Raw genomic sequence first — 12,100 nt, forward strand, 5'->3', positions numbered from 1 at the left:
ATACCTGTGAATGGAAGAAAGAAATTGTGGCTTTAGCACCCTGTTCCAAGGGGTGGGCTTCGCTCTGACCGTTAACTCAGGCTGCCAGGCCCTTACCCTGTTCCAGACCGCGGAACAGGGTGCTAACACCATTAGCACACCGAGTTACCAAAGCGTCAACTGCGGGTGCTAAAAAATGAAGTATTTTCATTCATTGAACAGGCCAACGCGTGTGTCCCGTTTAATGAATGAACATTTTTTTTTTTTTGTGTTTAACAAAATGTATTGTTTTTACAAAGGCGGCTATTTTCTTTGTTGTTTACTTTGTTGTATTGGATTAGACTTTTCATCTCGAAAATAATAATTCAAAATAGCCCCATGGTTGTAAGATGGTGCTCCGTACCAAGCCTCTCTTCTATTACCATGCTGGCCGGAAAAGCGAGAAGGGAAGCGCTGCAATAATAAGGTAAGTGGGACTGGGGAGTGGGATTGGGAAAAGTAAAACAAAACAATTTTGAACAGGAAGGTGGGGGAAGATGGCATCTGTGGTGGGAGAGGCAGCCTGTGGGTTCCAAGGAACCTGTGCTGAGATTAACGGTTTTAGCCCGCGTTTCATGCAACCTGATTGACTGTTTCCCCCGCCCCGGGTACTAATACCTGTTATTTATATGAATGTTCGAATTTATGACTATCTGAGCTAAGGAAGTAATGCTATTTGTGTAAATGCCTAAATAACACATTTTCCTGATATCAGGCAGCTTGACAAATAGCATGTATGTTCTTCCATGTGCCAGAATGTTAATACTAAGTTACTGTACCCCACGGTCTGGTTTTATTCAACGCTACTGAATTACTGTAGGTCACTGTCTGTTCTTTGTACTGCTTCGTAACAAATACACATGGATTCGGATATTTGGATTATTCAATTTTCAAATGCTTCCATAAATGCTTCACACCTCGGTGCTGCGAGTGAATTAAAGAATTAAAAGTTAACATTGATTTGACTCTGTGAGTCCGGGTTTGTTGTTCACCTGCAAAAGACACGGGCAGGTGTCTGGGTCAGGGTTACACCTTTCCAGACAGGCATCCACTGTCTCCTCCCTCTTTACTCTTGATGTGGTGTGCGCCGGGAACTGGGATGCGGGACAGGAGAAATCAAGTCTGCTCAGTGCGCCGCTCATCTGGGGACTCGGAAACCCCCAGCTGATGATCAGTTTTCTGAAACCGCCGGGGCTGCACCCTAGCTAGCTCTGTCACACTTAGAGCCCAGCTCTGATGGCAATGCGCAGTCAACACTTATGAAAAGGTGGCTCCAAGCACAGGAAGCAAAAGGGTCAAACATTTCACCATTCGCATTGTTCTCATCTGTTCACTCTATGAAACACACTGTATAAAGTTTGCATTATTTTAATGAAAGTGGTTGCAATGAATTGAAAAATATGCTAAAAATTATTTTAATTCCCTATAGGAGATTCAGGGTAGGTGACAGCTACTTTGAATTAGTTCAGGTCAACACTAGCAATGATTACATGAGGGATTATCAGGTTGAAACGAAATTCAGCAGTTGTAAGCAAGAATCAGCTATTTTTCTGCAAGTGGTGAAATTGAGCTAGTTTGCAATTCCCAGCACTTTTTCCGAGTACGTCGATCGTGATTACAGAAAAACTATAAGGAGTTGGAATGCTGTTCTGGGTTTGTTGGAAAGCTTAGATTCCTAGCTTTAAGATGACCGAAACTTCGCTTCTAGGACTTGCGGTTCGAAAGATACAGACATTTTTGTGGAGGTAGATTTTGTGAAATAATGTCAAGTTTTCAGAATGACATGTGGCATTTTTACAGGTTTGAAATCACAGGATGGGCACAACAATTCTAAATGCAGTTCTAGACTGGTTGAATGGATGGGATAAGATTACTTTAAACTAAGAGATTGGTTCTGTACAGTTCATCTTTTTGGGTTAGGCCCCTGCTTTAGGTTCTAGAGCTGGATTCTAGAGTCTGGTCTCTGGAATCTGGAGTCTAAGATCTGGAGCCTGTTGTCATGAACCCTCTCGGTTGGCGATGGATGCCGTTGTTACGGCTTTGCCGCCATTAATACTGCCACCACGTTGTTCACGTTTCTCTGTTTACGGTCTAGTGTTTTCCTCTGTTCTTTCCTCTCGCCTATTTACTTCCTGCTACCCATGGTTCCTTGCGTTGCAACCGTCTCCTTTCGTTTGCACGATGAGACGCTTCCAGTGCTTTTCTCTTGCTCGCTCTTCTTCCCCCCTTTCGGGGTCCTTCTCCTCTTTTCCTCCTTCCTCTCCGTCTCCCTGGCGGCCCCCCTCTTCCGCCGGTATCTCTCTGCTTTTGCGTCTCTGCGCTTACCTGCTTTCTGCCAGTGTTCTTCCCCTCCTTGTCACTTTTTCTCCGGATGAATCTTCGCTTTGTTTACCTCAAGGATTCCCGATGCAATTGAATTCTACTATTACTACGGCTACATATCTCATCGCAAGCCACGGCCAGCAGTTGTACCGCGATCCAGGGGTTTTTTCCGCCTTCAGGCTTTTTCCCCTTACCCGCCTGCATACGGGACCGGAGCCAAGGTGGTAACCAATTCAGAGTTCCACCACGGCTTTGTTCCGTGTCAGAGCTCTTACAACGAAGAGTAAAAAGGATTACCTTCCCCACCGACACGGCGTCAGAGCGTCAGACCCTGAAGACTCAGGTGAGGAGAGTGGTGCATCGGGTGGGAAAGCGGAGCATTCGGACAATAGCCCTACGGTAACTTTAAGTCCTACACAAGGTTGTGACAGTTTGCAACGCCCAAAGATACCAATGGCTACTCCAGAACAGCTGCAGGATCAGATACAAGAACTATGGAAAGCTGTGCAGTCCCTTTTTTCAAGAGCTTCAGACTGTTAAGGCAGAAAATGTTGTATTAAAACAATTGGTTTCAGGTAGAGAACCTCCCCCAGAATTGCCACCTGTGGCCCTACCTTCGGGGAAGTTCGACGGTTCTCCCAAAAAGTTTAAAGAGTTTTTGGAAGCTGCCACTATTTACTTCACTTTCCGCCCTCGCATGTTTTCTTCTGATCAGGCTAAGGTTGGCTTCCTCATTTTGAATATGGTGGGCAATGCCCTTGCGTGGGCTACTCCTCTTGTGACAGGAGAGGATCCCGTTCTACAGAATTACGGGAATTTTAAGGCTCTTCTCAGAGAATCCTTTGAAAGACATGAGCTCACCTACACTGCTTGTGAGGATCTCCTGGATGTAAAACAGGGATCATCAGACCTCCTCACTTACATCACTAGGTTTAGAACCCTGGCTGCAGGGGCTGGCTGGCCTGAACAGGCACAATTTGCCATTTTTCGTAGAGGTCTTAAAGAAGAGATAAAGGACGAATTAGCCCGGTCTCCCCGACCTGCCTCTTTTTCGGATCTTTTATCCTCGGTCCTACAGATTGAACATCGACTCCAGGAGAGACGTAATGAAAAAAGACGTTACAGAGAAAATCCCTCTACCATCGGTACATCATCCAACACTCTTCCTCCATTTTCTAAACAGAGTGAAGAACCTATGCAGATCGGAACCACCCGATCACCACTCACCGCGGAAGAAAGAAGAAGACGGAGAGAAAGAGGTCTTTGTGCCTACTGTCGGTCTGACAAACATCTGCTCAAAGACTGTTCCGAACGACCTCAACGGAGCTCGGGAAATAAAACACCCAGGTTTTAAAAGGGACAGAAAAACGGTGGTTATGTAAATCTTCCAGTCCCTACGTTTCATTGGCAGTATCCACAAAGAAGACACCAGAGGATTCCAGACTCATGGTTATCCATATCAGCGTGATGATCCAAGACCAGCTCGTAGAGACTTTGGCACTCTTAGACTGTAGAGCAGCCGGTAACTTTGTTGATACCTTATGGGTTGACAAGGTGGGCCTCAAAAGGCTAGCAAGACTCGAAGACAGAAGGTGGAGGGTGTAGATGGTACTCCCTTGTCTTCAGGACCTATAACGCAGACTCTAGAGGAGCTAGAAGTCCGATTTCCCAGCATGTGGAGAGTCTAAAATTCGACATCATTAGAGCTGCCCATTTTCCTGTTATTTTGGGGATCACTTGGCTCAGGAGACATAACCCACAAATAGATTGGGTATCTAATTTGCTACGTTTCGAGTCTGAGTTTTGCAAGAAGCATTGTATTCCTCAACAATCTTATTTACAACTACAGGTCACCCCAGCTTCTTGTCAAGAATCCTCAACTGTCCATAATATGGCACATCTTGGTGAGACTTTCAGAGAGGTTTTCACAGAAGTCAAGCCAGCACCTTTACCACCCCATCGTCCTGAGGACTGTTCTATCGATCTTGAGCCCTAACGCCTTGGTTCCGTTCGGTCGTATGTTTTCCTTGTCGAGATCCGAGAAGGAGGTTTTACGAACTTACCTGGACGTGAATCTTCACAATGGCCTCATCCAACCGTCAAAATCTCCTGCCGGGGCTCCCTTATTCTTTATCTCCAAGAGGGATTCCAAAGAATTACGACCTTGCATAGATTATAGAGGTCTCAACAAGGTCACAGTCAGAGACCGCTATCCCATGCCACTCATCACAGACATTCTTGAGGCGGTTCAAGGTGCTCACATTTTCACTAAGTTGGATCTTCGCAATGCATACCGTCTATTGCGCATTGCTAAGGGTGATGAATGGAAGACTGCTTTTCGAACACCCTTCGGATTGTTCGAATATAGAGTCATGCCCTTTGGGCTAGTTAACGCTCCCGCAGTTTTCCAAAGATTTATGGACCGCATGTTTTCGGATCTCTTATTTGTTTCATTGATCATCTATCTAGATGTTATTCTTGTATTTTCCATCAACAAGGAAGAACACGAACAGCATGTACGGACAGTACTTACTCGACTTAAGGAGAACAGTTTACTGGCCAAGCCTGAGAAATGCCAATTCGGGGTCTCGAGCATTCCCTATTTGGGGTTTATTTTGTCTGACCGGGGCATCTCCATGGATCCTCGCAAGGTGTCTGCCATTTTGGAGTGGTCTTCTCCCACCTCTGTCAAGGAGGTTCATAGATTTTTGGGTTTAACAAACTTTTACAGAAGATTTATACCCCGGTTCTCCGAGATGGTGTTACCCATAACAACACTTCTCAAGAAATCTTCTGGAACCTTTGTGTGGTCCTCGGCGGCAGAATCTAGCTTCAGACATCTCAAGACTTTGTTTTGCTCAGCGCCCATATTGCTCCAGGCCGATCAAACTAAACAGTTTATCGTGGAAACTGATGCCTCTTCCGCCGCCATTGGTGCTGCCTTGCTCCAGGAGTTCGAAGGTATAGAACACCCAGTGGCCTACCTCTCTCGCACTCTGACCATCAGTCAACTTCACTATACCGTCCTTGAAAAGGAGTTACTAGCTATGAAATTGGCCTGTGAGGAATGGCGACATCTGCTATTGGGTGCCAGTATTCCCTTCGTCATACGCACGGACCATAAGTATCTAAAGGTCCTGCAGTCCCTCGAATGTGCCAACTCTCGCAAAGCGCGATGGGCTTACTTTTTTTCCCAATACGATTTCACCATTACCTATTTACCAGGCTCTCAGAATGTCCTAGCCGACGCCTTGTCTCGCAAGGAGTTGGTTACTGACTCGGGTCGCCTCTCAACCGAACTTATGTTTCCATCTACTCGCATAGTGGCACCTCTACATACTTTCCTACAGGAGGTCAAAGAGGCTTCGGACTCTGAACCCTACATTAGAGATAAACGCTTGGCGTCTCAGTTTCGCACCAAAGATGGTCTCTGGTTCTACAAGAACCGACTTTACATACCTTCAGGACATCTCCGCAAGAGGATTCTCTACTGGTGCCACGACAGCCGAGTTGCAGGACATCGAGGCCAGGCAAACACCATTGAACTCATTAAACGCTCGTTTTACTGACCCAACCTTCAACAAGAAGTCCAGTCCTACAGAAAGGCATGCCCGGTTTGCGCTATGGCTAAGAATCCAACAGGCAAACCGGTGGGTCTCCTTACTCAGCCCGACTTACCACAAAGGCCATGGGGGAACTTGTCTAGCGACTTAATTGTGGATTTACCCTTATCCGAGTCCTGTTCTTACATTATGGTAACAGTAGATTCATTTACCAAGATGGCCCATTTCTCTCCACTGGAGGGCTTACCTACGGCTAATCGCATGGCCGAAGTTTTTGCCAGAGATATAATTCGTCTTCATGGCTTGCCCGATAAGATTACTTCGGACCGTGGTAGCCAATATATTTCTAAGTTCTGGAAGGCTTTGTGTTCTCATTTAGGTATTGACCGTGCTCTTTCCTCTGGGTACCATCCCCAGACTAATGGTCAGACGGGAAGACTCAATTCCACTCTGGAACAATATCTCAGGTGCTACATTAATAGACTCCAGGATAATTGGGTACAACTCCTCCCCACGGCAGAATTCACTTACAACAACTCTAAACACTCCGCCACGGGTATCTCTCCTTTTTACTGCAACTACGGACTTCATCCCAAGTCCATTTGGCCCATTGCTTCCCATACCAGTAACTCTCCTGCTGCTGAAGCCGCTTTATCGGAAATTTCTGAGGCTCACCGGACAGCCAGAGACAGTCTAGCGAGGAGCCTTAGAACTTACAAGACTCTTGCTGATCGACATTGCCAAACTGCCCCCACTTGGACTAAAGGGACGAAGGTATGGCTTTCGACCAAATGCCTACCAAGGTAGATCCGTTCCCCCAAGTTGTCTCCTCGATTCCTGGGCCCGTTTTCCATCCTAGAAAGAATCAACCCTGTAGCCTACAAGATTCAACTACCCTCCTACCTTCGTCAGGTGCACCCGGTATTTCATACCTCTCTTCTCAAGGAATCACGAACTGAACCACACTTTAGGTCAAGACCCTTGCAGGACATTTCACCCAGAGACTCCCAGGAGGTTTATGAAGTTTCTAAAATCCGAGACTCCCGCTACTACCGGGGACGTTTACAATATCTTTTTTCCTGGAAGGGGTATCCCAGGTCTGAAGATTCCTGGGAACCTGTGCATTTTGTCAAGGCGCCCCGTCTAGTAGCTAAATTTCATCGGATGCATCCTGGTAAGCCGGGCGGGGTCGGCAATAAGAGGGGGCATACTGTCATGAATCCTCTCGGTTGGCGATGGATGCCGTTGTTACGGCTTCGCCTCCATTAATACTGCCACCACGTTGTTCACGTTTCTCTGTTTACGGTCTAGTGTTTTCCTCTGTTCTTTCCTCTCGCCTATTTACTTCCTGCTGCCCATGGTTCCTTGCGTTGCAACCGTCTCCTTTCGTTTTCACAGTGAGACGCTTCCAGTGCTTTTCTCTCGCTTGCTCTTCTTCCCCCCTTTCGGGGTCCTTCTCCTCTTTTCCTCCTTCCTCTCCGTCTCCCTGGCGGCCCCCCTCTTCCGCCGGTTTCTCTCTGCTTTTGCGTCTCAGTGCTTACCTGCTTTCTGCCAGTGTTCTTCCCCTCCTTGTCACTTTTTCTCCGGATGAATCTTCGCTTTGTTTACCTCAAGGATTCCCGATGCAATTGAATTCTACTATTACTACGGCTACATATCTCATCACAAGCCACGGCCAGCAGTTCTACCGCGATCCAGGGGTTTTTTCCGCCTTCAGGCTTTTTCCCTTTACCCGCCTGCATACGGGACCGGAGCCAAGGTGGTAACCAATTCAGAGTTCCACCACGGCTTCGTTCCGTGTCAGAGCTCTTACAATGAAGAGTAAAAAGGATTACCTTGCCCACCGACACGGCGTCGGAGCGTCAGACCCTGAAGACTCAGGTGAGGAGAGTGGTGCATCGGGTGGGAAAGCGGAGCATTCGGACAATACCCCTACGGTAACTTTAAGTCCTACACAAGATTGTGACACCTGTGGTCCTTCTGGATATTGTCTGGTCCGGCAAAGTGCTGCACAAGAAAGTGGAAAGAGCCGTCCCTATCTGGGTTTCAGTGGTTCTTTTTATGTCTTTTGAAAGTGGGTGGGAAGGCTGACCTTCTATGCCCAACCCACTAAGGATTTGATAGGTTAAATGGATTTTCTGTGCCCTGACTGGAGAAAGGGTAGTGAGTCAGAGTGATGCTACTATTTTACAATTTAATGAAGAAATGCCCCTTTGCTTTTACTTAGAACCCGATTCTTCATAACCAAACATGTTTTCAAGGTACACAAGTTGTTGAGAATACATGTACACATCCCAGATTAATTTAAGACAGTTCTCTGTTCAACCCTGATCTTTCTAAGAGCTAGGGTTCAGAAATGACAACATTTTGCGCTTTTAGTGTCTTTCGCCATATTGGTTTTTCATCAAATCTTCCACGGAGGTACACCCCCTCTCTGCGCATATTACAGTAAGTTTTCTTTTTTCTGATATAACCATAGTGTCTGCAATATTAATAAATCGTGGGGTTCGGTATCAGAACATCACACAACGTCCAGCTTAGTCTCAAATTGTGAGTGAAATTGTCATTTTAAGAATCTCCAAATTGTACATTTTTGTCCGCTTGGTATAGTTAGTTATCAGTATTCTCACAAAACATATATTTGCTGGACTCTCTGAATCCACAGTCGTTTGTCTCCGCCCCTAGAAACTTGGCTTGACTCAGAGATCAGATGTCTTGCTTTCCCCCAGAGCAGTGTTGACAGTTCACACCCAAAATCAGCATACCCTATTCAGCTGAAGGCATCCTTTGTCTGGTTTTTCCTGCTAGCAGGGCATCAGTCCAGGGTGCCACTCTCCATTTGATTAACAGAAACTTGTGATTTCCTGCCTTCTTGTGTGGAGTTCTGTGGTGTGAAGGCTTCCCATGGACCGCAAACCTTTAGAAGTCTGAGCTGCATCAGGATACTGTTGTCATGCCTGCTGGACATATCTCTGGACCGGGAACAACCTCTCCATACAAAATGAGTTACGCCCATAGAACCGCTAGACCGTTCTATTCGAAATGGAGGTTGTTCGATGCATTGCCAGGAAAATGACGTCTGCATTTTTCATGTCGTTAAATTCATGTGACTTAGTTCCGTCACGTGTGTCACGGCAGTACGTACATAAGCAGCGTGGAAATGTCGATCGCTGCTTCTGATTAATTCATTTTTTGGCGTTTTGTAGCCGAACTCTGGACCTGCGTCCTCGCATTCCCTTCAGCAACTTCTTTGGCCTTTTGTAGCGTGTTTTCCTCCACACGCTAATTCCTGGAGCCGTGTATCCTGTTCTCGTGCCAAATCTCCACGTGGACGCTGTCTCCAAGCGCGGCTGTCCTGAGCTGCGTGTATCCTGTTCGCGTGCCAAATCTCCACGCGGACGCTGTCTTCAAGCGCGGCTGTCCTGGGCTGCGTGTATCCTGTTTGCATGCCAAATCTCCACGCGGACGCTGTCTTCAAGCAAGGCTGTCCTGGGCTGCGTGTATCCTGTTCGCGTGCCAAATCTCCACACGCGGACGCTGTCTTCAAGCTCGGCTTTTCCTGGGCTGCGTGTATCCTGTTCGCGTGCCAAATCTCCACACGCGGACGCTGTCTTCAAGCTCGGCTTTTCCTGGGCTGCGTGTATCCTGTTCGCGTGCCAAATCTCCACACGCGGACGCTGTCTTCAAGCACGGCTGTCCTGGGCTGCTTGTATCCTGTTTGCATGCCAAATCTCCATGCGGAAACACTGTCTCCAAGCGCGGCTGTCCTGGCTGCGTGTACACTGTCGCGTGCAATCCTGCACGTGGTTTTCTGAACTACTTTGAACCTTTGGTACCTGTGATAGTTAACAGGTGAACTTCTATTTTTTGTTCTTCGTGGGAAAGGAAGTATTTCATGAACTATTGGAAGGTGATTGTGCACAGTACTTTGGACACTATCCTGTGGTGCGCCAACCCGGTATCTAGAGTGAGCCTCGTGCCATTCGGGATAAGTCTCCCTTACTAATCTTCCCCTCCTTTGTCGTTGGTTCAACTCCGGGTTTTCTTCAAGAGACTTTCGTTGAATACTTCAGTTTTTGCCATAAGGTCAGTGTTTTGAATTAATGATTATACTGTGCTATCATAGTGAGTTGAGTTTGGGACAGTCTCTTATGATACTTTATCTATCCTAGGCTGACTTCCGATTTAATACCCACGCCCTTTCCAGTGATCCATCTCTCTGCCTGTTTCATCAGTCAGAGAGTTGTATCATTTGGAAGGTCTAATTTGACTTAGCTACAATCAAGTTGTGCGAAAAAGGATCCGGAAGAGCCCTACCAATTGTATCCTTTTTTGGTTACCGTATCCTTTTCAATTGATACATTGGTGATTTATGACAGAATCAGAAGCCATGGAGGGTACGGATCCTTTAACTGTTTTGACTCAGTTAATCACTTAATTGGGAAATGAAATGATTACGGCACAGGACATGCTACGGCATCGAATGGATGTTATGCAAGATGCCATGCATGCCACTCCTCAGGGAGCACAGGTTCCAGTAGCCATTGCATCGGGATCTGGGACTACGACACATCAGTATCACATGAAACTCTTAAAGTGGTTATGCCAACACAGTTTCCCTTGGCTCCCCCGGAAAGGTTCACAGGTGATCCTAAACCCTATAGAACTTTTGTTAATCAGTGCCGACTCCATTTTCGTTGCCGGCCTAATTCGTTTCCCGACCTAACTACTAAAGCAGCATTCGTGCTTTCCCATTTTGGGGGTACAGCTGCTGCTTGGGCTAATCCTTTATTGTAATCAAATAGCCCCTTGTTGTACGATTGCAATGATCTTCTGGCTGCTATGAGTAAAGTCTTTGATGTGCGCTACGCTACTCAAGCCACAGATCTGGAGTTGCTGAATCTACAACAAGGTAGTCAACCTCTGTTGGCTTACATCGCCCGATTCAACCAATTAATAGCCGAAACCCAATGGCCTGAAGACAAGAAGACGACTGTTTTCTACAAGGGTCTTTCAGAAGAACTCAAAGATGCCTTGTCCACAGTCCCAGTAGTTCCTACAGGTTTCTCCGAATTTCTTGATTTGATTCTACAAATTGATGCCCGAAGAAATGCTCGCAAAGGAGAGAGAAAACCTTTCCTGCATGCACCAGTTCGTTCTGAGATACCGGCAGCTTCTTCGAATGATCCTGAACCAATGCAAATTGGTGCGTTGAGAGGCCGGTTGTCTAGAGCAGAAAGAGAGAACTGAAGAAAAAACAATTTATGTATGTATTGCGGTTCATCTGAGCATTTACTGGCGGCATGTCCTAAAAAACCAGTTAAGCCTTTGGGAAAGGCCAAAACTCGACAGTAGCAGGAGTCCCTGTGTCGAGTGTTACATCGGACTCCATTACATTTCCAGCGCACGCACCTATAGCTGTTGAGATGACTTTACGTTTTGATGATCAAGAATTGGTTTCCAAGGCTATGGTTGATTCTGGAGCCACTAATAATTACATCGATATCACATATGCCAAGAAATGTTCTATACCCCTTGTAGACAAGAACAAACCTGAATCTGTTAATACTGTGGATGGATCGGTCTTGATTTCCGGTATGGTAACTCAGGAGACTGTTCCTATTCAGATGACTTTATTAAATGGTCATTCGGAGGAAATAGTCTTCGATGTCATTGCGGCTCCTTAGTACAAAATATTACTTGGACTTGCTTGGTTGACTCTTCATAATACCGCCATTGACTGGGTTACGGGATTGATCCAATATCTTTCCGTTTTTTGCATTGAACATTGCTTTACCAGTTAGGAGGTGTCAAATAAATCACATATTTTGGCCTCTATGGAGGGAATTTCCACTATTAGTGTGGTACATCAGAGTGGTACACATATACCAAGTGAATATACAGATTTTGCTGATGTGTTTGACAAAGGCCAGGCAGAACAGCTGCCTCCACATAGGCAGTATGATTGTCCAATTGAACTAATTCCTGGAGCTAAAATCCCTACTGGTCGAGTCTATTCTTTAACTCCCAAAGAAGATGTTGTCTTGAAAGAATACATCGATAAAGCTCTTGATATGGGATTTATATGGCCATCTCAATCGCCTGCTGCCTCTCCTTTATTCTTTGTTCCGAAGAAAGAAGGAGATCTAAGGCCTTGCATTGATTACAGGGCTCTTAACGACATCACCATAAAGAAT

General features: G+C 46.2%; 1 protein-coding gene across 8 annotated transcripts in view; it reads left to right on the forward strand.

The window, feature by feature from the left end:
* The window catches only part of SLC16A13 (solute carrier family 16 member 13), a 539,336-nt gene that overhangs the window by 399,200 nt on the left and 128,036 nt on the right, over positions 1-12,100 (forward strand). The window lies entirely within an intron of this gene.

The sequence above is a fragment of the Ambystoma mexicanum genome, chromosome 1p, assembly GCF_040938575.1.
Source record: "Ambystoma mexicanum isolate Mex_15411 chromosome 1p, UKY_AmexF1_1, whole genome shotgun sequence".
NCBI classification, from domain to species: domain Eukaryota; kingdom Metazoa; phylum Chordata; class Amphibia; order Caudata; family Ambystomatidae; genus Ambystoma; species Ambystoma mexicanum.